Source organism: Gekko japonicus, unplaced genomic scaffold (assembly GCF_001447785.1).
Source record: "Gekko japonicus isolate JY-2015 unplaced genomic scaffold, Gekko_japonicus_V1.1 scaffold1107, whole genome shotgun sequence".
Taxonomy (NCBI): Eukaryota; Metazoa; Chordata; class Lepidosauria; order Squamata; family Gekkonidae; genus Gekko; species Gekko japonicus.
The window spans coordinates 461,526-485,777 of NW_015175392.1; positions in this window are offsets into that span (position 1 = coordinate 461,526).

The window sequence follows — 24,252 nt, forward strand, 5'->3', positions numbered from 1 at the left end:
CCCTCATGGGTCCCCCGCTTAGCCCTCCGGAGCTGCCAGCATAGCATCCCGTTTTGCCTCTGCCTCCCAACCTCTAGTCATAGGGGTAGTTCGTGGCAGTCCCGCATCTTACCAGAGACTCGGGGCGGGGCGGGGCTGGGCTGATGGGAAGTCAGGGGGCCTTGGCAGGAAGTCTGGGGGGCGAAATGCCCCACTGTAGCTACAGTTAAAATGCTCAAATTTTAAATCACAGCGGCGTACCATATAATACCGCACCCAAGGCTCTCAGTCTCTGGGCTCCAGATGGTACCATATAATGTCGATTGGGTGGGCCTTGAACCCAGATGTTAATTGCGGGCATTGGTGATAGTAGTGGCGGCTCCTAGTTGAAAGCCTGGTGGAAGAACTCCGTCTTGCAGCCCCTGTGGAACCGTACAAGATCCCGCAGGGCTCTGATCTCCTCCGGGAGCTCATTCCACTGAAAAGGCTCTAGCCCTGGTTGCAGCAGGCCTAGCGTCCCTGGGGCCTGGGATAACTAGTCAATAACTAGTCAATGTTGTGACCCCAACCGTAGTGCTCACTGGGGTATATATGGGGAAAGGCGGTCCCTCAGGTATGTCGGACCCTGGCCATATAGGGCTTTAAAGGTAAGCACCAGCACCTTGAAGCGAATTCGGTACGCTATTGGCAGCCAGTGCAGCGCCTTAAGCACAGGTCGGATGTGCTCCCATCTAGGGAGACACATCAACAGCACAAGTCCTGCTGACATCAAAATCAAATTTTTCTTTCCCTGGCCTGGGTAGCCTAGGCTAGCCTGATTTTGTGAGATCTGAGAAGCTACGAAGACTCGCAGGGCTATTTTTGGGCAGGAACGCACAGGAACGGAGTTCCGGCTGGCTCCCAAGTTGACCACGCCCAGCAGGAACTCATTAGCATAATAGGCTGTTACACACCCAACAGCAGAAACTGGCTACATCAGGGGTGTGTGGCCTAACATGCAAAGGAGTTCCTGCTACAAAAAAAGGCCCTGGGTTTGGACAACAAACAAGGTAAACAGAATAACAAGCAAAAGGTGGGTGTGGCTGGATAACCACATTTATGGTAACATGGGGGTGCGGCCTACTGTGCTAATGAGCTGTGCTGTCGGGGGTGTGGCCTAATATGCTAATGAGTTCCTGCTGTTGGGTGTGGCCTATTATGCTAATGGGTTCCTGCTGGGCTTTTTCTACAAAAAGAGCCCTGACGAAGAGTAAGCCTTGCTTTGTACTTGGATGGGAGACCACCAAGGAAGTCCAGGGTCGCTATGCAGAGACAGGCGATGGCAAACCACCTCTGTCCGTCTCTTGTCTCGAAAACCCTACGGGGCCGCCATAAGTCGGCTGCGACTTTACAGCAAACAACCAAAAAAAAAGTGGATATGTTCACCCATCAAAGAAAATGTGTTGAAAAGTAGGGGTGGGGAAGGATTTCTGGATTTCTTTTAAGACGGTGGAAAGTAAGAATTATCCAAATCTGAAGCTGCCAGGGAAAACTGCTGGAGCCATAGGAAGGGAAATGCGTCATCCACACCTGATCTGCTGTGTATCGCTAAGCAGCTGAACCTTTCTAAGTTCACTGACTTCAACAGACTAAGGAAAGTGTAACTCTTCTTAGGATTGTACTATTGGAGTACCTAAGTCAAATACAAAGTGGCAAAATTAGGCCAAAGTACAGACAGTCTTGGCCCATCTACACTGGCTCATGCACAGGAAGCTGCCTTACACTGAGTCAAGACCCTTGGTCCATCAAAGTCAGTATTGTCTACTCAGACTGGCAGCCGCTCTCCAGGGTTGTCAATGAGAGCCCCCCACCTGCCCAAACCGGGCTGGGGATTCTCTTTGCCAAGAGGCTAGCTAGCTACAATTACAAAGAGGAGTTAAAGGTACCTGCATACCTCTAACCAGGCCATTTCCATCGTATATATCTCAAACATGCAGGGGGAAGATGAAGCTCCATTTAATAAACTTCAGTACCAGTATCTCAGCTTGTAAAATATTTCTTCATGGGCAGAATGCAAGCCAAGAATTGGTTGACCTGGTGACAGCTCAGAATTACAGACAAAATATTTCTCAGAAGTGTTAGAAAAGATATTGCCTCAGGCATGTTCTGCTTCATGTAATGTCAGGCAAAAATATAATACACAAAGCTGTTTCTAAATAAATAGAAACTAAAATGGATGTTTGGCACTGGCTCTTAAACTCAAGAGGAGACAGAACTTCCTAACTCTGTTGTTCTTTAAATTCTAGTGTTAGTTTACACAGAAGCTCTTCAATCTTGCATCGTTGAGGCCTACATACAGCCTCAGACCGGACTGTGCAGGGTAGTCGGAGCTTCCAGGATGGCTGAAAAGTGAGCAATGCAGAGTTACATGTCAGCTTCACATGCAACACCATCATGCCCCCTGAATAGGAGTTAAGGCAACTTATTTATTGTTCGAACCCAAAATGGTTGCTAGACCTGGGCACCAATCAGCGTTCAAGCAATGTCTTCCAGATACAAAAAGGCCAATCAAGGAAAGGATGATTGGTCTCTGATTGGTCTCTGGTCATGTCAGAAGAGCAGGCAATGTGATCTGCAGTTTCACAGCACCAGTTCTTCCCACAGGACTTAATTGTTTTGGAATGTTAATGAGGAAATCCAAGGCCAGAGAGGAAACATGTTATCTTGCAGGTGCAGAAGTGTTCGCTCTCCCCCCCAGCACAGCTATGTGAAACTAAGGCTGCGTTCAGACTGGGAATTTGAAGCACTAGGGAGTCGTGACAAAGAAAAAATGGAACAGATCTAGAATGGCTTGGTTGCGGTATTCCCATTCACACCGCAGCGAATGAAGCGGGAGGATACCGTGGAGGAAGCGCAACAGAGCGTTCACACTGTTGGGCCACCCTGGCATGCTGTCAGCAGCTCTTTAAGCACTGGGCTGCATGCGCCCATGCGCATGGGCGCAGCGGCAAATAGGGCATGATCGTGCATGCCCCAACAGCACCTGCCGGGGGAAACAGCTGGTGCCTATTATCAATTACTGCGGGTTGTTCTCGCCTTAGCACTGCTTGCTTTCACATTCAGGGAACTGGAATCAACCCGCTCTACGCACGGTTTGCTACCACTTTCACCTGGTATCTTTTAAACTCGGGAGGTGTAGTGTATCAGGCCCCGACAGGGCCGGGCATGCCTGGGCTTGTCCAGGCACAAACACCGCAAGCTTCATGCCAAAAGACAATGGGCCAGTAGGATCCTAGCCAGGCCCAATGAAAGGGCTAGGTCCCAGGCCAGGAACTTCCCTTCACCTCAGGCTGGAATATTCATGCAGTAGGACCTGTTCTTCTTGTAATGTATCCAGTTCTGACCACGTGGCAGACTGGGGCTCCACGCGGTCAAGCAAAATCCTCAAGCTTCGCTCCAGGAAACAATGGACTAAGCAGATCCTAGCCCGCACCTATCCGAGGGCTAGGTTCCTGGCTGGGAGCCTATGGAACTCTCAGCCACTGTAAATAGGCTTTTGTGGTACGGGGTGTGTGTGTTTGGGTGGTGGTTTCACTGGGAATATAAGCCTGCCTGCAAGCCGGCTAAAGTTGTCTTGTTCCTGCTTAATAAACCTTATTAGCTGAATCACTTTTGAACTATGGTGCTGGAGAAGACTCTTGAGAGTCCCTTAGCACAAATCCATCAACCCAAAAAGAAATCACCCCCGACTGTTCCCTGGAAGGCCAGATAATGAAACTGAAGCTCAAATAATCTGCCCACCCAATGAGAAGGGAGCACTCCCTGGAGAAGACCCTGATGCTGGGAAAGACTGAAGGTCAAAGAAGACGGGGACGGCAAAGGATGAGATGGTTAGACAGTGTCATAGATGCAACGAACATGAAGTTGAGCCAACTTCAGAGGGCGGCGGAAGACCGGAAGGCCTGGCGTGATCTGGTCCATGGGGTCGCAAAGAGTCGGACTCGACTGCGCGACTGAACAACAGCAGCTGAATCACTTGAGATGTCTGAGGACTTTTCACTTCTGTTCTTTGTTCAACCGTCTTGCTCTGAGATTATTACAAATTTTCCTCATCTTTAGAATATTTGCCCTTGAGGCTCTTGTCGCTTTCCAGCCTGAGCTATCTTGACTTCCCCCTTGGGAAGCACCATGACTCAGTGAGAGAGCATCTGCTGGCATGCAGAAGGTCCCAAATTCAATCCCCACCATCTCCAGTTTAAAGGACTAGGCAGTAGGTGATGATGACGAAGAGTTGGTTTTTATACCCCACTTTTCTCTACCAGAAGGAGGGGGCAGTTCGAGACCCGGGTGCCGCAAAGTTCGAGACCCGGGTGCCAGCTCTGTCCGAAGACGTTTCCGTGGTCGGCATGTGGCCGGCATGACTAAACACCAAGGTGCACGGAACGCTGTTACCTTCCCACGGAAGTGGTACCTATTTATCTACTTGCAATTTCTTGCTTTCGAACTGCTAGGTTGGCAGGAGGTGCGGCTGAGAGGGCTCTTTCCAGGACTGTCCTTTCAAGGCCAGCTCTGGCAGAACTATGGCTTGCCCAAGGTCATCCAGCAGCTGCAAGTGGAGGAGTGGGGAATCAAACCCGGTTCTCCCAGATTCGAGCCCGCGCACTTAAGCACTACACCAAACTGAGGAGTCTCAAAGCGGCTTACAATCACCTTCCCCTCCTCTCCCCATAACAGGCACCCTGTGAAGTAGGTGGGGCTGACAGAGTTTTGAGAGAACAGGGACTGGCCCAAGATCACCCAGCAGGCTTCAGGTGGAGGAGTCGGGAATCAAACTGGGTTCTCCAGATCAGAGTCTGCCTCTCTTAACCACTACACCATGCTGGTGATGTGAAAGACCTCTGTCTGAGCTGCTGCCAGACTGAGTAGACAATACTGACTGTGATAGACTGATGGTTTGATCCAGTATATGGTAGCTTCATGTGCGAACATGTCTGATATTTAGGTAAATATGATAGCATTCAGATGGAACAGGAACAGGGAGCTTCCAACAAGAATGAGTATTTCACTGATCTGAATTTATCCAAATCTATTCTGATTTCTAATTGATCTAAATAAGTAATTGTATTGTAGATTGTTTATTGTTAATGTAAATCTAATAAAGATTTTTTAAAATGAGTTTTTCAGCCTCCCCAATATATACATTTGTAAATTTTGTATTATCGCCTTTCCCCATATGTGCCCCAGGAGAGCACTGAGGTCGGGGACTCAAAACCGCCTGACTGTCCCTGGCCCGAAAGATGCCAGACTGGCCATTACGAGGCCAAGGGCCTTCTCAGTGGCGGCTCCACACTGGTGGAACGAGCTCCCGGAGGACATCAGGGCCCTGCGGGACCTTTTACAATTCCGCAGGGCCTGTAAAACAGAGCTCTTCCACCAGGCCTTTGATTAGGAGCTGCCACTGACCATTGCAAACTGAACATAAAGTAAAGGTAAAGGTTCCCTTGCTCGAAAGCCAGTCAAATCCAACTCTAGGGTTGCAGTGCTCATCTCTGTTTCAAAGCCGAAGAGCCAGCGCTGTCCGAAGACGTTTCCGTGGTCATGTGGCCGGCATGACTAAACACCAAGGCGCACGGAATGCTGTTACCTTCCCACCGAAGTGGTACCTATTTATCTACTTGCAATTTCTTGCTTTCGAACTGCTAGGTTGGCAGGAGCTGGAACTAGAGATGGGAGCTCACTCCGTCATGCGGCACCCGGGTCTCGAACTGCTGAACTACCGACCTTCCACAGCCTGCAGTTCAGCGTCTTAACCACTTGAGCCACCGCAGCTCCTTGTAGCTGGAAACCGATCTGTAAATAAACACATTTTCGTTGTTACTTGCATACAGCTCCTGCCTCAGTGATCTCCATGTTCAACTTGCTTGCCATAAAACTCACCTCATGGGAGCGAACCTCAGGAACATCTTGTAACTGAGGGGAAGGGTCAGAGCTTAAAACAAACCTGGTTCCCTAAAGTCATAATGGGCTACATGGGTCCCAAGGCCTGTCACAGGGAGATGTGTGGTAACGAGGGTTGCAGGTCCTACCTGGCTGCTGGCGGGGGGACTCCTGATCATTTCTGGATTTCTTCTGGCGCATGTGTGAAATGCCATTATGTTTCCAATGTTGGGGGCGATGCTGTAGGTTTTGGGCAAAACTCTATGGGTTTTTTGGACCTCAAAGCCACAGAGTTTTGCCCGAAACCTAGAGTGTCACCCCCAACATCAGAAACACAATGACGTCACTCCCGGGTGATGTCATCGTGCTGGCATTGCTGGCACCGGGCGGGGGCTTCTCAGGGTGGGGCTTCCTCGCCGACTAGCTGGGCCATGGCAGATTGGAGGCCCCAAAATTGGGGGATCCCCTGGGCCCACGGGGGGGGGAATGGCTACCCTAGTGGTAACCAATGTTCCCTCTAAGCTGTGGAGTCTTGTGAGCAAAAATTCTACTTTGTGAGCTACTGGCATTAAAGTTGTGAGCGAGCGATTTGGCTGCTGCATCAATTCGTTTGCTCTGGAGCCCTCCTTCCTGAGCTGAGACAAAAATGTGTGAGCCGGAGGCTAAAAAACTGTGAGCTAGCTCACACTAACTCAGCTTAGAGGGAACACTGGTGGTAACCTTTGCTTTTTTGGGAACTTTGCAAATGCATGCGCAGAACATGGAAGAACATGGACACGGGGCTTCCTCTGCGGGTTTCCTGTCGTTTTCTCATTGTCTGCCTCCCTGGCTGATGTTTTCTTTCTAAGATTGTGCCTTGATCCTCCGACCTTGAATTTCCATTAGAGCCATTGACTTGAAATGCACGTTTCAAGCTCTCTCCAGTTAAGTTGAAAAGAAGAAGCGGAGCTTCACTGGCCCACACATTATACAACCTCACTCGTTCAAGAATTTATTGTGTTAATATCTCAAATGTCTAACAGCTTATTATTAACTGCTCAGAATACCCATTTGTGATGAAGCGTTCCTTTCTAATGCTTTTGGTTGTTGGTGGATTCCCCCCCCCCCAGAACCACTCAATCTTAGAAGAAGGGGGTTTAATTTTCTGCAGGGGAAGTAGAGGAAAATAAAAAGATAAAGATAGCTGATTGGGGCTGTAGAGGAATTCTGCATTCATCTTGATTGTCAGAAACGCTTTTCAGGCTCGTAATTGGAAACTGATTGCTGTAAATGCCACTGAAGCAACAGAAAGCGCAAATGCACTGGGGCGGATAGGATTTCAATACCAATGTTAATTCCCCCTCCCCATATCACTGTGTGCATGTCAGGGGGCTTCCTTTGATAAATCCTTCACAAGTTATTGAGAACTACTCCAAGGCAGTGGTTTGGTGGTTAGACTGTCAGACCCAGGTTTGAATCTCTGCTGTAACCTTGGGCCGGTCACACACTCTCAGCCTAACCTACCTCGCAGGGTTGTTGGGAGGATAAAACGGAGGAGAGGAGAATAATGTCAGTTGCTCTTTCAGCCCCCCTTCGGGGGAAAGTTGGGATATGAATGAAATAAATAAGTTTGAAATGATTTCCAGTTTTCTCCTCCATGTGGCATGGCGAACAGCGAAACCCTAAGTGGAGTTACCACCTGCTTAAGTCTGTTGAAGTCAGTTGGGGTTAGAAGGATGTAACTCTGTTTAGGGTGGCACTACAGTTCAGCTAAATTAAACGGTTGCTAGTAGTTAAGTGAGGGCTGCGGTGGCTCAAGTGGTTAAAAGGCTGAGCTGCAGACCAGAAGGTCGGTAGTTCAGCAGTTCGAGACCTGAGTGTGCCGCATGACGGAGCGAGCTTCTGTCTCTGATTCCAGCTCCTGTCAACCTAGCAGTTCGAAAGCAAGGAATTGCAAGTAGATAAATAGGTACTGCTTCGGTGGGAAGGTAACAGCGTTCCGTGCGCCTCGGCGTCTAGTCATGCCGGCCACATGACTACGGAAATGTCTTCGGACATAGCTGGCTCTTCGGCTTTGAAACGGAGATGAGCACCGCAACCCTAGAGTCGGACTCGACTGGCTTTCGAGCAAGGGAAACCTTTACCTTTACCTAGTAGTTAAGTGAAAGATTGAAGGTCAAAGAAGACGGGGACGGCAAAGGATGAGATGGTTGGACAGTGTCATCGATGCAACGAACATGAAACTGAGCAAATTTCAGAGGACAGCGGAAGACAGGAGAGCCTGGCAGGATCTAGTCCATGGGGTCGCGAAGAGTCGGACTCGACTGTGCGACTGAACAACAACAACAAAGTAGTTAAGTACCTTTTATCCAGTTCGAGGCTGAGGAATACAGCACAGCAACTTCCCTTCCTAGGACATGACTGGTGTGGGGGGGTCCTCTAAAGCCCTAGGGAGATAAAAGGGCAAAGGTGTTTGGATACTCATGATGGGATCTCCCTCAGAGGGAAAGTCAATTGGATTGGGGGGGGGGAAGAGGTCTAAAGTAGGACGTGCTTCACCGCTCCTCCCAAGCCAGCATTCCAGTCCCTTTCTTGTTGAACTCCTCTTTCATACCGGCTGATTTTGGGAATATGCCTTGGGGACGATAAACATTTGAATCTGAATCGATGAAGATATATTCCTCTCAGCACAAATGGAGCCAGCATGGTATAGAGGTTAAAGTGTTGAACTAGGATCTGGGAAACCCAAATTCGAATCCCCACTCTGCCATGGAAGCTTGCTGGGGGATTCTGAGCCAGTCACAGCCTAACCTACCTCACAGGGTTGTTGTGAGGATAAAACAAAGGAGAACAATGCAAGCTGCTTGGGTCCCCATTGGGGAGAAGGCAGGATAGATATTTAAATAGGATATAGATTTTTTTAAAAAAAATAGAACTTGTTTTACTATATTATTTCCTATCATCTGTAGTTAAAACCAAGTTGTGCAATATGAACATCTGGGAAAGCTCAGGTATGATGATGATGATGATGATGATGATGATGATGATGATGAAGAAGAAGAAGAAGAAGAAGAAGAAGAAGAAGAAGAAGAAGAAGAAGAAGAAGAAGAAGAAGAAGAAGAAGAAGAAGAAGAAGAAGCAGAAGAAGAAGGGTAGGTTTTTGTACCCCGCTTTTCTCTACCCTAAGGAGTCTCAAAGTGCCTTACATTATCCTTCCCTTCCTCTCCCCGCAACAGGCACCTTGTGAGGCAGATGGGGCTGAGAGAGTTCTGAGAGAACTGTGACTGACCCAAGGTCACCCAGCAGGCTTCATGTGAAGAAGCGGGGGCATCAAACCTGGTTCTTCAGATGAGAGTCCGCTGCTCTTAACCACTATACCATGGTGGCTTTCAAGGTGCATATAGAATGAGACCCCCATAATACTGCACATGACAAAATACACAAAGAGTATTCTTGGAAGGACGGGGGTTAAGAGGTCAGAACTAAAGGTGTTATGTAAAACACTGATTTGCCTAGGGTTTTTTTTACTATGTGCATGTAGTTAGCTAATTAATATGCATTTATAGTCTTTATGCCATTAATAATGCTTGTGCTGAGTTTCTGCCCAGACAACCAAGATTCCCTAGCGAGTGAACAAAAGCTTGATTGTTCTCCCAGTTCTGAAATAAATGATAAAAATTATAAATTAATTTGCATAACAGGAGATTAGAAAATTATCCCTTTATCCTTATTAATATATTTGCCCTTCCTAATTATAAAGATTCAAATCATTCTTGGGGGGGGGGGTTTGAGAATCTTCATACAAAAAAACCAGTTCTTGGAAATAAACTGCATGTTAAGTTCAGTTCTGGGAGGTTATTCGCATAATGGGGAAAAGTGAAGAATTGTTTCTGTTTAATAGTAGCTACTTTTTGAGTGACATCTAGCAAGACTTCCAATTCATTTATGGAACTTTTAAACTGGAAGTCTCCTTTTTTGTGTGTGCGGGGGGCAAGGGTTTGAAATACTGTTTGTAAGTATAGAGGGACAGTCGTGGATCAGTTCTGTACGGTTTTGCATAGTAGCTGGACCAGGGCCCCCCAATGTGGTTGATCACCAACACCTTTTCTGGTGCCCCCAAGTGTCTTTAGGAAGTGGGTGGGGCCAGGGTTGGCTTTTGCTCAGCAAGGCTTCTAATTGGCCACTGGAGATTTGATTGGCTGTGCAGATTTTTTTTTAAATGTGGCTTTGCTAACAGCAGCTGCCACCACAGCACAAAGTTCTTCACTGTGAGAATGAAGGCATGCTGTGGCTGGCTCCACCCCCTCCAGCAGCCATTATGTGGTGGTCATGTTGTGGCTGGCTCTACCTCCTCTGGCAGAAATTATGTGCCTCTGGCCACCACGCAGTCTTAGAATCCCAAGGGTGTCTGCAGGGTCAAAAAGGTTGGGGACTGTTATGTATTGTGTTATATGGTTATGTCATTACCCCAGTGGGTTGCCACCTTCAGCTGCCACCCCTCTGGACTTCAGGTTCCTTGAGAAGGCCCAGAGTGAAGCCCATCCAAAATGCCCCTTTTTAAGCCAAGAACTATAGGCGTGATGACCAGGCAGAGAACAATTTTAAAAAATGGTTTATTAATACAGTAATGGGGCAAGGAAAACAACACGTTGCTTTAAAATATATAACAGCGTTTAAAGGCAAAATAATCAAATCTAACGCGACTACCTATTTCACTTAACTAGTTACTATTTCAAGGCCCACAGCCCTCTTATACCAGGCCTCCTGCCTGTACTTACTCTGTCCCAAATGAGGGTTCTTTCTTTCAGACCAGACTTCCCCTTAGTTTAACTCTGTGTGAGGGAAGAACGCAGAAGAGAGAAGAACACAGTTTCATGGGCCACAAAGCTTAAGTTCCAGTCTCCTCACACAATCCCTGTACCCCGATTGGTTATAACCGTCACTAAGCAGTGTGGGGATTGTAGGCGGTCTGATTTCTACTCCCACACAGGTCTCCTAGGCCTAGGCCTCTAGGCTTTGTCTCCCAGTCTTACACAGATCATGACAGGTTAGCCTTGAATTATAGAATGAGCCTGAGCTTCAGTCACAAGCTCCATAGACTCCCAGTATCCAGAAATCAACAACCTGATTGGCTGCCGTTGTACAATGGACCAATCAGAGAAAACTATCACTTTTGGTGGGAATAAACCCTACTGGTCCTAAGCACTCACTCATCATTGGACCTTACTGTTCTAGGGATGTGGGTTAGCCAGTTCCAAACTGTATATAAATTGGGGTTATTCTGTGTGTATTATGTTGTGTGTGTTCTGTTCTAATAAACTGAAATCACTGGTTAAGAAAGAGCTGCCTGATCTCGAGTTACCACACGGACCCCTGGCATGGAGTGTTGAACTACAACCTGGCAGAGCCTGGGTCAAATCCTCACTATGCCCTAAAGCTCGTTGGCAGTGGAATCCTTCGCAGAGTTACATCCTACTAAGTCCGCTGCCTTCAATGGACTTAGCAGGGCATAACTCTTTTTAGGGTAACCCTCTGCCACAAATGGTCTCAGCCCAAACTACTTCACATGGCTGTGGTGAAGACAAAAGGAGGGGGGCCATCTAGGCTGCCCTGAGTGCCATCGTGAAAGAGCAGAATTAAAATGTGCTGCGTGACTTGAAGATATGGCTAGCATCGGGTTTCTGAAATATGTGAAGTAGGAGAAAGCAAAGCAGTCAATTGTCTCTGTCATCCTTCCCAGGCCCCAGGGAAGTGCGTGACAGGGAGTCATATGATACCAGAATCATGTGACAGGAAGGTCCAGAATCAGGCCCGTGGCCAGAAAAAAATGGGGGGGGCACATGAGTACAGTGGTGGTCAGCTCATCATTATTTATTTATTATTTATACTTTATTAGTTATTTACCAATTTTCTCCTTGAGACTCAAAGTGGATTACACGGTATAGAACATTGTGATCAAACAGCATGAGAGAAGGGCCGGATCGGGGGCGGAAGCACTACACTTCCCAGATGTTGTGGTGTGATCGTGGCCGTTTGCTCCACCCCCGATCTGTCCCACTCCCGGCCCAAATCCCCTAGTGTGAACGGGACCCTTGTCAAGCAATGCAGAAAAGGGAATTACAAAAAATGAAAACAATGCTGTAAGAGCATGATCAATCATATATAGCGTACACTGTGGCACAGACTACAGTCCTGTTCTGTATAAGCTTTATAAAAATGCCCTCCCAAGCTGCTGTTTTACATAGTTCGCAGAATTAAAGAAGTGTGAGAGGCCTTCTTCCAGTTACTGAAGCCTGAAACTGTAAATTCAGCCTTCTTTTCTCTGTAAATCACGAACTCAAGGATTCTAACGGTGCCACCCAACACCCCTGCAGGCTTTTAAAATCAGGACTCTTCAGCCCTGCCAACTGCTAATTTTGTTCTAGCTAATTCCATAGAGAATTCACCCTTGGAAGGTTTATGACAGGATTCACACTTTGTACCTCAGTTTCTTTCTTTTTTACAAAGAAAATTTACACCTGAAAGATGTGTGACAAATTTCACACCAGCCTGTAATGCTGACTGGAGGGGGCATGCCAAATGATTGATGGGGCATTGCCCCCCTTTTCACTGCCATGGCTATGGGCCTGCCTAGAGTTAGGGCTTCACTGGTGTCTAGGCCAGGACCATGGGTAGCAACCCTAAGAGCTGTGGGGTAGGAATAGGGCTGCCAAGCCCCAGGTGGGGGTTAAAATAAAAAGCCCATGTAGGGTTTTTATTCTTTTCTGTGAGACCCCTTATGTGTATAACCTCTGCAAAGGCACCTCTCTGTAATGTTCTGAGGTGAGGTATTTGATACTGCCTCCTTGCCGTCCTCATTTCTGCTGCCACCAAAGGCCTTAGACTTCTTAGTTGGACCCAAAGAACATCATGGCTTAGCTATTTTTGGTAGAATGACAGAACAGTAAGTTCACGGAAGTGGCTATGAGATAAAACAAAGTTACACAAAGTAATGGAAGTAATAAAAGGTAAGAAGGATCCCTTTAAGTGGTGGAAGATCACTTTACCGAGTGAGGTAAATAAGAGGGAGCACAGGCTTTGGCAAATAAAATGGAAATTGGTGAGCAGACAGACAAAAAGTGACTATGAGGAAAATATTGCAAAAAACATAAAGTTCAACAATAAAAATTTCTTCAAGTACATTAGTAGCAGAAATAGGGTTGCCAAGTGCTTACCTGTTCCGGAGCGGGGGAGTCCAGCCTTGCTCCGGGAGTCTTCGCGCATGCGCTTTGCACGCGCGCACCGCAAGCACATCACACGGAAGTGACGCAAGCACGTCGGGGATGTTGGGGGCAGGGCCACAATCATCCAAGGGAAAAACATGTGTGACGTGCTTTGGGGGTGGGGTTCCCCCCGGGGGCCCGATCTGGCAGCGGCGGGGAACGGGGCCCCCGGGGGGACGACATCCCTAAGCAGAAAACCAGCCAAGGAGGCAGTGAGGCCATTGGATGACCAAGTGGTAAAAGGATTATTAAAGGATGATAAGGAAAAGACAGAGAAGCTGAATGTGTTTTTGGCCTCAGTCTTCACTGTGGAAGATGGGAGGTGCTTGCTCACTCTAGAAACACCAATTTCAGGAGAGGTGTCGAGAGATCTGCATAGGATTGAGGTGATGAGAGAGGAGGTCTTACAACTGATGGACAAATTGAAAACTGACAGATCACCAGACCCATTTGGCATATATCCAAGACTTCTGAAAGAACTCAAATGTGAACTTGTGGATCTCCTGACAAAAATGTGCAATCACTAGAATCTGCCTCCATTCCCAAGGACCTGAAGGTAGCTAATGTAACCTTCATCTTCAAAAAAGGTTCCAGAGGAGATCCGGGAAATTACAGACCAGTCAATCTAACCTTGATACCAGGTAAGTTAGTGTGATCCGTTATTAAAGAGAGAATTAGTAGGCACATTGATGAACAAAAGCTATTGAGGAAGAACCAGCATGGATTCTGTAAGGGAAGATCTTGTCTCTCTAAACTTTTAGAGTTCTTTGTGGGGGGAACAAACATGTGGACAAGGGTGACCCAGTAGATGTTGTTTACCTAGACTTCTAGAAAACCTTTGATAAATTTCCTCATCAAAGGCTCCTATGTAAACTCAGCAGTCATAGGAGAAGAGGACAAGTCCTCTTGTGGATTAAAAACTGGTTAATTAACAGGAAACAAAGAGTGAGTATAAATGGGCAGTTTTCACAGTAGGTGGTGGTAAGCAGTGGGGTATCGCAGGGCTTTGTACTAGGTCCAGTGATTTTAACTTGTTCATTAATGATTTGGAGTTGGGAGCAGTGTTCCCTCTAAGCTGAGTTAGTGTGAGCTAGCTCACAGTTTTCTGGCCTCCGGCTCACACAATTTTGTCCTAGCTCAGGAAGGAGGGCTCTAGAGCAAGCTAATTTACGCAGCAGCCAGATTGCTTGCTCACAACATTAATGCCAGTAGCTCACAAAGTAGAATTTTTGCTCGCAAGACTTCACAGTTTAGAGGGAACATTGGTTGGGAGTAAGCAGTAAAGTGGCTAAATCTGCGGATGACACTAAGTTGTTAAGGGCGGTAAGAACCAGGGACAAATACAATAACTTATTTGCTCCCTTTCCTTCTCCAACTTCTAGCTTTTTAGATCAAAGCTGGTTCCCTCCTGGAAACAGTCCTTCTTCTAGGTATGGGGACAATCTGATTTGTCCAGATTCATTGATATTTTGCATAATGGTTGGATAATGGATAACTTGGAATTAGAACAGAAATTGAAAGTTACTATTCCATGGTTTGAATAACTTCAATTAAAACACTTGATCGATTCACCTCATATACGGACTCAACTTAACAGACCTCTTACCGAATTTGAGAGATTTCTAAAACAATATTCACCCACCCAAGAAGGATTACTTTCCAGAATATATGATATTTTATTACAACACAGCTTAGGTCACCACTTACACTATCAAATAGCATGGAACAGAGATTGCAATATTATTAACAATAATAACAACAACAATAATAACAACAACAATAATAATAATAATCTTTCAATTTATTAATCACTCAATCCTTGCAGAGCTGCTGGCTCTGACCGATTTTACAGTTACACATTCACAAGGGACTAACAATAATTTATAGGGGTAAGGGAGGACAACACACGTATACATCTTTTTAAATCGCACACGTTCGCAGCCGATGGGGATTTTGTTTCAGCTGTAGACTAGACATGGTCCAGACGGCATTTTTCCTTCGGCTTGGCTTGATGACGTCAGCTTTCTCCAGGACTCCAGGACTGCTTTGAGTCACAACGCTGGGTGGGTGGACGGCGAGCTGGGGACATTAGTGATTCTCAATGGGATAAGATATGGTAAACCTCAACATATTGTTCCAGATCTTTTTAAATACAACTCCTGGCGTATAAGATATTAATATGCTGGTACACAATTCCTTCCTGGCTTTGTTGTGTAAATTCTAGGATGTCTCCACAATGTTAGAAGGGTTGTGGGGAACTGGGGACACTAATACATTGTTGGTGGTCTTGCAAGATACTCTTTACCAAATCAAGCTCATTATAGCAGTCAAGTGGCTAATTGCAACCTACTGGAAGAAAGCTTCCATATCCTCTGTTGATGAATGGTATGCTAAAGTGTGGGAAGCATTCTTGATGGACAAGATAGTTGATTTCATAGCTAACTCATAGACATGTCCAGGCTTCTCCAATCTATTAGACAAACGGTTCCATTTTTGGACTATACAGCAGGCAGTATCACTTCCAAAAGGTACTTGATTAATTCTTAGTACTATGACATTATGACCCTTTTGTAGGTCTATTTGTGGAACTTCTGTCTCCTGATGAACATGAGTATAGTTAATGAATTGTTAAGTTTATACTCATAAGGTAACGTTAGTCATACTTATGGTAATAGTTTTTGGATATGTAATACTATAATATTTTTGTGCAGGCAGTAAAGAGCCTGCAAAGTAAAATCTATCAACAGCCATTAGGCTGTTCGAGTCCCACCGCGGCTGGGGTGAGCTCCTGGCCCTCGTCCTAGCTCCCGCCCATCCAGCGGTTCAAAAGCTTGCAAGTAGATAAATGGGTACCTGCCTTAGATGCGGGGGGGGCACCCGCCTTTGGTGGAGCAGCGACGGAGAGGAGCAGTGGTGTCAGCGACAGCGGGGCGACCCGGCGATTCAACGGAGGAGGATGGAAGATGGCGGCGAAACATCGAGCAAGCGAGTGGGGACTGGTCCAAAGGCGCGGCGACGTGACGGCATAAGCTCGGCCGGAGCCAATTAGGACAGAGGCCAGTGCAATGATCGTCACTTAGTCGCAGGCGACGGAACCACCCCAGCAGGAGCCGCTACAGAGCCAAGCCGAGCCACCGCGCAAGCAGAGAAGAGAAGACCCGCTGAAATAAACAACTAACCGGTAGGGTGCCTGGTAGGCATTCCCTTCCCCAATACTGTGCGTGGCCCTAGTTAGGAGTGTTAACTGTACTATGTAAACCGCTCAGAGCCCTTCGGGGGTTGAGCGGTCTAGAAATTGAAAGTATAAATAAATAAATAAATACTACCATATAGTGTTCCTGATTAATGATAGGATATTCATGGTACAGTATTCATTGAAATTTTTGAATGATTTTAAGCATACCATGTAGTGATGTATTTATTTATTTATTTTTATTTATTTATTTATTTATTTATTAAATTTATATCCCACCCTCCCCAAACGGGCTCAGGGTGGCTAACAAGAGGCACATGCCATGGTACAACTACTAAAAACAGAATAAAACAGTCAATTACAAACAAAGTGCCGGTGCTCTAAATAATAAGCTCTTATCAGTCCAAGATGGGGTTCCACAAACCAGCATAACCCATCAGCATAAGTTCCGGATGGTACTGTCGTCCTTTCATAGCCAGTTCTTCAGGTCGTCTGGTCGTCTTTCCAGGGCCAGCTCACATCCTGATAGAATCCACAAGACATAGAGGGAAAACTATGCCTGGGGAAAATGGCAGCATCAGACTCTATGGAATCATACCCTGCCGAGATCTCTCCCCAGGTTCCCCCCCCCCAAATCTCCAGGAATTACTCATCTCAGAGTTGGCAACCCTGCATGATAGCTAGATGTAGCCTCCATCTCCAAGGAAGAGAACCTCTTAGACCCAAATGCCGAGGGGCAAATGACAGCAGCCCACTGGTGGTTTCACACCCCTATTTGTGGGCACTGTGAGGCTGGATTCAAGGGACTTTCAAAAACCTTGGCTGAGAGGTGAGCTATAAATCTCAGGAGTAAATAAAAGTTTGCCATAAGATATTTATGCCTGGTCTTTGCTGTTAGAACACACACACACACACACACACACCCCGCACAGTCTCTGTTTGTTCTGTACTTTCATTTGCAAGTGAGTGACTTTAATGAATGGAATTCACTGTCAGTGTGTTGCCGAAGAACGCCCCCTCCTTCCCGGAATATGCAGAGCGGCATAAAATGAAACTTCTATAGTATACAATTCATGTAATAACACAGCTTATGACAGATGGATGTTGCCGTTACGCTGGGAAATTGCTGCATAAATATACAAGGAAAGTACAGGATTTAGACATAAATCCCTGTCACATTCAGATTTCAAGATGTGCTTTAAATGGCTAATGCAAGAATAATTTTCTTCTCTCTCACATCAACCACGTGTACATAAACCTGGCTGCCGTTTTAACAAATGCCACGATGTTTTTTATAACCCTCTTCTGTTTTAGTAAAAGGGGGAATCAAAATTAATTTCAACATCTCAAAGCAGGTGCGGTGTGGCTGTCTACTTCTCACATCCTTCTCACACCTTTTGTCAAAGGAACTCAAAGCGGTGTGTGTGGTTCCGCCCTCAGTTTATATTCATAACAACCCTGTGAGGTAGATTTGGCCAATGGGGAATGGCTGAACCTGGTCACCTAGTGAGTTTCGTAGCTCAGTAGGAATTTGAACCTGGGTCTCATTGATCCTGGTTCGACACTCTAACTACTACATCACAGTAGTTTTACTCTATATTGGAATCGGTTCATGTAACAAATTTCCATCTTGCTGTTGTGTGTGTGAGTGTGTGTGGGGGGGGATCTGGTCCTCAGGCCAGAACCTAGTCTTCCTCCAGTTCAATTTGCCGGATGGGACTGGCTGGATACCGTCTCAGTGGGCAAGAGAAAAAGACACAAGCTTGCACAGCGTTCTGTTTTACCGATACTTAAGCAGATTAACAGAAAAGCTCAGAGCACTTCCCAAACGAGTAGTGTAATAAACCATTAGAAAAGAGAGATCTCTTGACTGCCAGCTGAGGTCTCCAAATGAGCAATCGGGAGGCAGTCCCGTACCTTGAAATGTCAACAATATATACACATTTTCATAATCAATAGAATGCAGGATGGATGTCAGCATGAACGTAGCAATAACCAGACCCTTCCCCATAATGGCATAAAGAACTTTAACCCTTCCAGGGTTATCTAGCAGGTCAAGAGTCTTTAGGTAGAACAGGAGACATACATGACCTTAATCTATAGCGGTTTTGTCTTGAAGATGGTACACTTTGGCTCAGGGAATGTCACATACACTACATAATCCACTTTCAATCCACTTTTACTGAGTGAATTGGCAAAATCCAGTTGGAAAGTGCATTTAGTGTGTGTGTGACCACAGCCTAAGTGTGAGACAGAGTTCAGCTGAGCTCCCAGGCACTGCTTGTGTTTCAGGAGAGAGCATTAGCCATGCTTCAATGCTTCCTGGGATAAATTCTCCTAAATTCTATTCAATGTACCTTATGCATAAGTGTCCAAGGTTCCCTAGGCACCCAATTCTGCCACACTTGCCATAAGCCAAAGTTGAATTTGCTTGTTTCTTTTAATGATTTGTACCCCTTTCTCTCCACTAAAGGCACCTGAGGTGGCTTTTTTCGTGTGTGCCATCAGGTCACAGCTGACTTATGGCGACCCCTGGTGGGGTTTGAAGGCAAGAGGTGTTCAGAGCTGGTTTGCTATTGCCTGCCTCTGCATCACGACCCTGGTATTCCTTTTCTTGGAGGTCTCCCATCCAAATACTAGCCAGGGCCAAGCCTGCTTAGCTTCCAGACAATTAAAACAACATAAGCAAAAAAAGGGGGAGGGTAAAATAATCACAGCCATAAAACAGATGTTGCTTACACTAATGTCACCCTAATAGCCTTTCTGAGCAGCCTCAGAACAATAGCTGCAATAGAGCAAAAATTTAAAAGAAAACAGCAAAACCAGCAACACAATTAAAAATATCATGGCAAAAATCACAGACAATCTGAGACATCTTTCTCAGCCTTCCATGCACTCTACCTTCTCCATGATTTGGTTACCCATACTTGAATATCACACATCTCAGCATGAAACTCCCCAAAATGATTGTTGACCTAGTCCTATGATACATCTTAGGGAATGACAATAGTGTACTTGGTCTTTATGTTCTGCTTGTTGAAGCTTAAAATTGTTTGTTAGTTTAATGGAAAATTACTCATTTACAACTCTGTTATACCTTATAACATGTACCTCATTGTTTGATCATACTGTGATGTTTGTATTGTTGTTTGTTAAACTTCAATATAATTTTAATTATTTTGTTAAAAAATTACAATTGTCTGGCACTGAAATAATCAGCAGCAAATATTGAAAAGCCAGAGAATAAGAAACTCAAAACGTGTATGTACATACACAAGTGCTGTCAAATCTCAGCCAATTTATGGCAACACTAGATAGCAGCTTTCAAGACTTTCGAGAGGAAGAAGGGCTTTAACACACACACACACCTTTATATCTTTCCCCTCTCCCAATCTAGGTATGTAAAGTGCTAATCTTCCTCATAAGAAATCAAATCTTCATTTAAAATGGTTTCCCTTTCTTGAGTATATGTTTAATGATGAGTCATCTAAATTCAAAATTCCCAAAAAGTATTACGAAGTATTTCACCGTATGTAAACTACATTGCATTCTCTATTTGTTATTGCAATAACTAAGCCTGGTTCCACTGTTGCTATATGTTTTCATTGTTTGTCACGCTTGGGTTTACGAAGGGTCCCGAGTCGGTCGTGGGTCGAATCCAGGATGCTTTGCCAAACACCAGGGCTATTTTTGGGCAGGAACGCACAGGAACGGAGTTCCGGCTGGCTCCTGAGTTGGCCACGCCTAACAGGAACTCATTAGCATAATAGGCCACACCCAACAGCAGAAACTCATTAGGATTGGCTACATTAGGGGTGTGTGGCCTAACATGCAAAGAAGTTCCTGCTACAAAAAAATCCCTGGGTTTGGACAACAAAGCAAACAGAATAAGAAGCAAAAGGTGGGTGTGGCTGGATAAGCACACTTCTGGTAACATGGGGGTGTGGCCTAATATGCTAATATATATGTTGCCAGAGGTGTGGCCTATTATGCTAATGAGTTCCTGCTGGGCTTTTTCTAGAAAAAAAGCCCTGCCGAACACCATCGGCCCAGGTTTCACCTCAGATTTGTTGTCGGTCAAGTTAATTTCACTTGCCACAAATGAGGGTGTTCACTTAGACGAGTGCGAGTGGATAAGTCTCCCTCCTCTCCGTCTCTTCACGAACCAACCCTTTTTCCTCCCTGGCTTCACCTGTGTGGCTCTTTTATTCGTTTGGCCTCCACACCTGTTTCACCCACCACCCACTTCTTAAAGTATCCGAGCGACCAGCCGGGGCTCCAAGGGATTCTGGTCTCTTTGTTCCACCCACCAACCCTGTCTCCAGCGGTCGGGTCCCTGGCATCCTGCCCGATTCGTCCCGCGCCCTCGACCCCCTCCCTTCTTGGGACTGTCGCCTCTCTGTGGTCATTGGGCCAATATCCCGGGACCTCCTGGGAAAGGTCTCGGACCGTTTTCTTTACAGTGGCGAGTGCTAAGTGGGTGGTTTCCTGCATAGTCAGGAGGGGGTTGGCTTCTCCCTCCTGACGTTGTTTTTTTTTTACTGTTTAAAATTAAAAAAATTAAAGGGGAAAAAAAGCTGCAGCCAACTTTGGGCGACCCTGTAAGGGTTTCCCAGGCAAGAGGCATTCAGAGGTGGGTTGCCCTTGCCTGCCTCTGCGTAGCAACCCTGGACTTCCTCGGTGGTCTCCCTGCTTAGCTCTTAAAATATGACAGGAGCAGGCTAGCCTGGACCATCCAGGTCAGGGCCCTCTCCTCATAGAGAATGAATAGTCTGAAACATGGGCAAAAATGGATGAGAAAGACCAGGGGTCATTTCGTAGAAAAAGAGGTGCAGGAGCTCGTAAGCATAACTCATTAGCATAACTTATTTGCATATGCCACACCCCATGACATCACTAGAAGTGTGTCAGAAGGCAACACCCACCACTCAGGCTCCACTGGACTGTTTTGGATTGCTAGCTATTGGAGGGGGGGGAATGTGCAGATCTGTCCTCGCAGAGGAGGGAGAGCTTATACCTGAACAAAACCTGCTCTTAAAGGTGCCACTGGACTGTTTTGGACCAGGGGGCCAGGGAGGGGCTCTGCAACTTACCTGGCTGCTTCTTGCTCTGACTGAGGGCTGCTGGGAGCAGGGGGTGGGGCTTGTTGCATGTGCCCGCCCCCTGGGCTCTTTACTGCTGGAGCTCCGCTCTTGTGCGCTCCTGCAGGAAATGACCCCTGAGAAAAACCATATGCATCACATGGAGTTTGCTTTCTACAGATAATTTTTTTGCATGTCTTTGGCCTAGCGTGTGTTCTCCTGGATTATTTAAATTACTCTGAGCATCTTGACAGAAAAAGAAAAGAACTAGGGATGAGCAAAGTGGACAATGAAAACAGGGACCTTTTTGGGGGGGGGAACAAATTAAACAGGAGACCCCGTGTTGCAGAATGGGTTTAAAGGCAGCCCTGGAGTCCCTTGAGGTACACAGATGTCATTAAAGCTCTCCGTCACAGTGGGGGGGGGGAATGCCAGAGCAGTTGGCGCCGGTATAAAAATAAGACAACTTTAAATGTGCAAACTGTCTGCCAGATTGTAAAAATGTTAATGTAAGATCAGCCTCTCGCAATATTGTGTTTACGTCGCTGTTAAGTAGAAACACTGACAATGGGCTCTCTTCCATCTGTTAGACAACGTAAAGAGAAACACTTGACAAACATGGGATGTCGTTTCCTGGAAAATTAGGTTTAATACAACCCAAACATCGAGCAAGATTTACAATTTCCCTATATCTCTCTTTTTCTAAAACTTTAATTGCTTCACATTTTTGAGTAAATACATAAATAAAACACACAATTTTACATTTAAATGGCTGCCTTATAAGAATGAAATATACATATGTACACCCAAACAATATAAGCGATAAAAAAGAAAATAAAATGATATTGCAGCTGTGAATCATGGCACTGTGCTGTGAGCTTTTCATGTTAACTGGTTGCAAATGTGTATTTTTCTATTCGACACAAACATTAAAAGTAAGCAGCGAGTGTTATAGTGATGAGCCTTGCAGCTAAGCAAATCAATTTAAGATCACAGTTTGTTCCTTAGGTGCAATCTTACACCACTTTGTCAGCAGAAGGGCAAACAAATAGCAGTCATCTAGATTTCAGTTTAAGGTTGACAACTCCTGCTTGGAAAATTCCTGGAGATCTGAGGGCAGTGCCTGGGGACAGAACTCAACAGGGAAGTGTGTCAGGTTCCACAGCCAACAACTGAATACACACTTCATGGAAAGGTTATACTTTATTGAAGAGCTATAGATGCATTAACAAAGGCACTGTTAAGAATGGCGTCGCCCCTACAAGCATAATGGGATATAGGGTATTTGTATGCACACACCCCTTCCTTGGGCCAATTAGCCACATTCCTGCGCACGGGAGAAGGAGCCCCAGGGCGTTAGAGCCAAAAGCTGGGAACTGACAGCGCTCCCACGGTTCCCTAGAATCCCAGACACTACACACCACCTGCAAGGCCATAGATAAGAAAGCATTACAGAAGCTGAAAAGGAATGCAGCAGTCCTGGCAAGCTAGCACCCCACTCCCAACCCTTATGGCAGCATAGCTGAGAAAGTGATAGAGTTTCCCCTCCAAAGTTGCCATTTCCTACCTTGTCAGTGTGTGGCCTTCTTTTGGTGCTTTTCTCACCCACATAGGGCCAAGCCAGTTTACAATTAGAAGTACTGATGATGGTTGTTCATATTGCTAGAAACTTATCTTTCTTTAGCAGTAAAAAAGAGCAACAGTTCAGGAGCACCTTAATGACTAACAGAATTTGTGGCAGGGGATGAGCTTTCGTGAGCCATTGCTTACTTTCTATCCAACACTTGTCAGGGATGCTCTCAGCTGATCCTACATTGGGCAGGGAGTTGGACTAGATGGCCTGTATGGCCCCTTCCAGCGCTGTGATTCTATGATTCTTCAGATACAGCTAGAATATGAGTCATAAATCATAGAGTTGGAAGGGACCTCTGGGGTCATCTAGCCCAACCCCCTGCACAATGCAGGAAGTTCACAAATAATATGCAAACAAGTTATGCTAATGAGCTCCTGCACATCTTTTTCTATGAAATGACCCCTGCATAGAAGTATAATATATCTGTTATATGCAGTCAGTACGCCCATACAATCCATCATAGAAAAATACAGAGGCCCAAGAGTATATATAGAAAGTCCAACACTTTCCCCAGGTAATTTTTCAGTGTTTCAGACCTCTGGTCCTTCCTCAGTAATGAAGAACTGCTGCTGAGAATCTCTTTTCAGTTCCTTACAAGGTAATGCTTTTCTATTATTTCAATGTTGGACAAGGTCTTCCTAGCTCTAACCAGCACCCTTATAGGTCACTACAATGTAAGGAACTGAAATCCAAGGGAACACCACACAAACATAATATTTATTACGCTAATGCTCTGAAATACAACTTAAAAAGGTACACAAGACAAGAAAACAAGAAAGCTCACCTAACGAAAGTTCATAACATGCCTGGCAGACTTCTGTGCCCCCAGACCCGAATATTACCTTTGCCCTCCGTGCTGTCAAGTCTCCAGAACGAAGACCCACACAGGTTACCGCAAGGCCCAGAGTCCAGCCCTAAGACCCACCCTCTTCCTATCCTAAATCACACGGAAGGCTGCATGTTTTATGCCCCCTCCTCCAGCAACAAGGCAGCCATCAGGAGCCAATCAAGATACTACTGCCATGTAGATGATTTGATTCCCTCCCGCTGAACCAAATCACCCTGTTAGCAAGTATTCCTCAAGGTCGGCCCTAATGAGGTAATTGATAACACGAAAAGAGAGAAGAAGAGATTGGATTTATACCCCACCCTTCACTCGGAGTCTCACTTGCAAACTCCTTTCCCTTCCCCCTCCCCACAACAGACACC